Genomic DNA, 5,488 nt, shown 5'->3' with positions numbered 1-5,488 from the left:
CTTACCTTAAACATATATTGTGTACAAATAACTTTTACAAGAACTATAAAATTCCACTCCAGGCGCTGCGGCCTAGCTCAACCGAACAAGTATTTCGGACTTTAGGAGTCAAATTGTCTTTCTTATGGTGAATTAACATAGGGGGAATTAATCAGAAAATTTTGTAGACTACCGTAGGCATCGATACATTGAGTGAAATGGGCTTCCTTAAATTAAAACGAGCAGAATAAATCGAAATAAATTGCAGAGTCCCGTAGGTTTCAAGACATGGCTCAGGCTGAGATCATAGCCTAATAACGAGGGCTTCAAGTGGGATGTTATAGGAAGCAAGAAGAATCGTTGTAAAAGTGTTGAAACCAGGGGTATGCTGGTATAACCTTGACGAGTGCTATTCGGTATGGAACAACATCAAAATTAGCATACTGAAAAAGATCTGCTTGACAAAATTTTCATTTCGTTATGTCCATTAGAGTCGTGTTCATGCGACGAATTTGTCCGACTTACTTGCATGAGTTACAAGCTACATAATAATGAATACTCCGCAATGTAAAATTAGTATACACCATACAAAATCCGGATTGTCAAAGTCTTTAGTGTAGCGGAATAGTGTAGTTTTCTAACTACTTTACAAATTCATACTGTTTTTCTTGGTGCGTTCCAGGATAAATGCAATTTTTCGCGCTTTTTTATTTTTATTTTTTCATTAAAATTGGAGCTACTGTATATATTTATCGCCTATATTTAAATTCGGTGTGGTAATGCGTTGAGGTTGAAGCTAAAACATCCTATTTCATGCGGCCAAGAAGACTAGCACCGCGTAGCCGAATTTAGCATACCGAAAAATATCTACTTTACAAAATTTTTATTTGTTCATGTCCATTAGAGTCGTGTTCATGCGACGAATTTGTCCGACTTACTCGCATGAATTACAAGCTACATAATACAACTAGTTAACACGCGTTGATGTAACGTTCCTCATTTGTATGCATAGCCTACGCGAAATTGATTACCGAATTTTTCGATTGGTTTATATTCTGAATTTTATTTAAAACTGAAACTGTTAAGTACTACTAAAAGTGTTATAAAATGTGAAAAAGTGTACAAGTAGAATTAATATTATGTCATGAATAAGTAGTTTACAAATTCATACGATTTTTCTTGTTGCGTTCCGGGATAAAATGTAATTTTTCGCTCTTTTTTTCTTATTTTTTATTAAAATTAGTATTCATTTTACAAAAAAAAAACGTCGTGTTTTGACTTTTGAATGAGCATTAACTTTACGCAACTCGGGACTATTATTTCGTGCGATCTAACATATCTGTCAGTTGTGAACTCGTGCTTGCAGTCAAAAGATTTCATTGCTATGCAGCTCAAAAACATTAAGGTCTGCGCAATTATTGCTGGCGCCGCGCATGTTGCCGAATACTATTCCAAGAAATTGACGCGTGTAAATGTGCCACGAATATAGTTCATTACGATTCCAAGAAGTCGGGCCACATCGACAATGCGAATTAGAACATTATAAATCAAGTTGCGTTTCCAAGAAAATGCCGCGTTGGCGATACGAATTAGAATGTTTACTTCCGACATACAGCAATTCGCATTCTGAAAACTTCACATTTCTGTTCCAAGTATTGTCATGTGCACAGCGAATGAGGAAGGCATCACAGGTAAGGTAGGATCCATGTATTTTTGTGTCGATTTAAACTAAATTTAGCTATAATTTCTCGATGCGGTATTAGCTTACGTGGATTGTGCACGCAGATTGAATTACGTTGAGATTTCTCCAATAGCTAATAACGTAATAATGAGTTCTCTGCACAGATATAATGTTAACCGGCAATATAGCCGAAGTCGCATAAATTCGAATGTATATGCAAGTTCTCCGTTAAGGGTATAGACTCTCTAGCCTCGCTTATTACTCGAATCTCGCGGTGGTTACAATATTGTGAATTAATTGAGTGGAGCTATACTGTATATTACTTATCGTCTATATTTAAATTCGGTATGCTAATGCGTTGAGTTTGAAGCTAAATCGCTCCATTTCAGGTAGCGAAGAAAATGATTACTGCATACTTGTTGACACACGCAAGCCCAGGACGACTTACAAGCGTATAATGATGAAGCAGATTGCACAGTCCTAAGAGTGCGCTATATCATTTCTCCATTATATTGAAAAAATCACCAAAGTATCATGGCTGAAGCTTTATCATTTCGAATACTGAATAATGCTAATATTACATCTATAGTAATACCTAGATCACGCTACGTCATAATTTTTGCTATTACAATATTAAGATTTAATTAAGTAGAGCTTCGCTATATTATTTACGACCTATTTTTTAAAATTTAGCATGCTAATGCGTTGAGTTTGAAGCTAAATCGTCTCATTTCAGGTAGCGAAGAAAATGATCACGGCATATACTCGCAGATACATACAAGCCCGGGACGAGTTACAAGCGTATGATGATGGAACAGATTGCACAGCCCTAAAGGTGCGTTATATCATTTCTCAACTATTATGAAAATATCGCCAGCGTACCGAGATTTCTCCTATATCGTACCATTTAAATAGCTATAACGTAATAATGAGTCCTGTGCGCGGCTATAATGTTAACCGGCAATATAGCCGAAGTCGCATAAATTCGAATGTATATGCAAGTTCTCTGTTAAGGGTAGACTATCTAGCCCCGCTTATTACTCGAATCTCGCTGTGGTTACAATGTTATGAATTAATTAGGTAGAGCTATACTGTATATTATTTATCGTCTATACTTGAATTCGCTATGCTAATGCGTTGAGTTTGAAGCTAAATCGTTCCATTTCAGGTAGCGAAGAATATGATTACTGCATACTCGTTGACACACGCATGCGCGGGGCGACTTACAAGCGTATAGTGATGGAACAGATTGCACAGCCCTAAAGGTGCGTTATGTCATTTCTCAAGAATCATGGGTATGAATAATTTTTAAAAACCCAAATATGTCGCATCCAAACTTCGTAAATATTTTCGATTAGTGTTTTCGATTCTATCTACTTTAAAAGACTCAGTGTAGAAGTTTCGAAACTTGCATGAATTACAAGCTACATAATACAATTAGTTAACACGCGTTGATGCAACTTTCCTCATTTGTATGCATAGCCTATGCGAAATTGGTTACCGAATTTTTCGATTAGTTTATATTCCGAATTTTATTTAAGTACTACTAAAATTGTTACAAAATATGAAAAAGTACAAAAGTAGAATTATTATTATGTCATGAATAAGTAGTTTACAAATTCATACGATTTATCTTGTTGCGTTCCGCGATAAAATGTAATTTTTCGCTCTTTTTTATTTTTTATTTTTTCAATAAAATTAGTATTCATTTTACAAAAAAAAACGTCGTGTAAAGGTAAAGTACTTGTACATTTCGTAGTGCTCAAGTATAAGTTTTTAAAGTATTAACTTGATAAAATTTTCAGAATAGACACTTTTGCGTAAAGTCTGTCTTGCATTTAGTTGCCAGCTCTGAAAGCAAGCAAAGTTTGTGGTATTTGCGCAACATCGAAAATCGATAAAATAGTCTAAAACGTAGTCACTTTTTACGTGGAGGGAGTACATAGCGAAGTACTTGTACATTTTGGAGTACTCAAGTATAGGTTTGGCCTGCTTGCGCTATACTTAATGAATCATTCCTGTGACATAAACACTTGAGTAGTTGGTGCGTGTAGTCAAAAACCTACTAGAGTACATAATTTTTATTTTTCCTCAAAAGTAGTATTCATTTTACAAAAACGTCGTGTAAAGGAAAAGTTCTTGTACATTTCGGAGTACTCAAGTCTAGGGTTTGTCAGCTTATTATATGCTCAGTATATTATATGTCAAGAATTGTGGAGCATTTATGTGGGTCTCCAGGGTGCTCTTCATTGAGTGCCCGTGTTGGGCGATAAGTTTATTTCGCAAAATTAGTGTGTTCAAATCAGACCTGTCGCCAACATAGTGATGTCGCATTAGCCCTAAATACACATAATAGAATATCAAGGAAAAGTATCATCTAACCTATAATGAGTGTTATTTATTTCTCGGAAGCAAGTTATTATCAAAACATAGTGGTCAAAATTATCGCAGAGCGATACCGATTTTGCGTAAATTCCGTTATGCGTCTGACTACGTTACTAGGGATTATGTAGTTAGTTAGGAAATTAGGAGTCCTATCTTCCCGATCGGTATGGAACAACATCAAAATCATCACAAAGCAATATCGACTTTTGCGTGAACATTATAGCAGCACCCGACGCAGCTTACATTATTACGTTATAAGACGCCGGCGGCGTTTCACTGTCGGTTTAATCACCCTTATTCTAGTGACATGAAAAGGACTGAATCGTATGAAATGTGGTCACTACAAGAATCGAGCGAAAGCGCTGTTTCACGCCGTCTTGCATCGATCACGATTAGTTTTACTTTTCAACTAACTTGTTGTCTGTCGTTATATTCCTTAGACTCGCTTTCATGCGGCTAATATGTCCCTATCATTATAACGTCGGGGATCGCGTATCTGCGGCGAAGGTGTTCGTTTAATTATAGCGACGAGAACCGGGGCCCTACGGCTAGTCTGTTGGCATTTTAGTGCTGAGTTAAATACCCTTATACTCGACATGCAAACATTATACAGGTAGCGGTTGTACTGCGAGCTGATAATAAGGCTTAAAATGTTGAGACCACGGAAATCGAAACCGCGATCTGTCTGCACTCAAAATCGCATTTTATATTATTCTAGGGATTATTATTATCAAGTCGCATTTAAGTAATTAATTAGTGATGATGCATTTATCCGTGCGATATCGCAGTCTTCGTGAACATACATACTCTAACAACATCAACATCATCACAAAGCAATATCGACTTTTGCGTGAAATCTGTTATGCGTTTTACTACGGTAGTATGCGCACCTGCTTGCAGGTGTCCAGACGTGGACTTTCTACTATATTCGCTCCTAGCATTATAGCAGCACCCGACGCAGCTTACATTATTACGTTATAAGACGCCGAGATACCGTGACTTGTACACATAAAATCATGTTTAAAATATATGGAGGGATGACATTAGTCGTAAATACACATAATGGAATATCTGAGAAAAGTATCTAGATGGGCAATCAATGCAGCGATGATATAGCAATGGATGGATGATGTGGCACAGATGACGTAGCAGATGAATGTACCCTGCGGGCATGAAAATGGGCGTGACAATTAGGATGACGTGGCGCTCTCTGATTGGCCTGCGTATAACGATTCAACCCTCACTACTGTACTGTCTACTCGAATGATTCCGAACTGATCTATTAGTCATCAACATACCAAATTTTGCGGTCATGATAATGATATTTTGGTTCGCCTTGCAAGTTTACAAAGAAGTACCTTGGCATTTCATTTGTTTGATACTAATACTGATTTCGTAAATTATCTCGAGGGCTATATAGGGCCCCCGGGCCACGGGTTGGCC

At 37.0% G+C, this 5,488-nt stretch overlaps 1 long non-coding RNA gene across 1 annotated transcript; it reads left to right on the top strand.

The window, feature by feature from the left end:
* The first annotated feature begins 1,402 nt into the window (after positions 1–1,402).
* On the top strand, positions 1,403–5,105 carry LOC145438776 (uncharacterized). The gene is made up of 3 exons (XR_013915025.1): positions 1,403–2,146; positions 2,397–2,495; positions 2,829–5,105. It is a non-coding gene; the product is annotated as an uncharacterized LOC145438776 (long non-coding RNA).
* Positions 5,106–5,488: the final 383 nt, after the last annotated feature.

The sequence above is a fragment of the Botryllus schlosseri genome, chromosome 5 (assembly GCF_051294905.1).
Source record: "Botryllus schlosseri isolate E-star chromosome 5, Bs_hap1, whole genome shotgun sequence".
Lineage (NCBI taxonomy): Eukaryota > Metazoa > Chordata > Ascidiacea > Stolidobranchia > Styelidae > Botryllus > Botryllus schlosseri.
The sequence above is the reverse complement of the archived record's forward strand: the minus strand, read 5'-3'. Positions and strand labels throughout refer to the sequence as shown.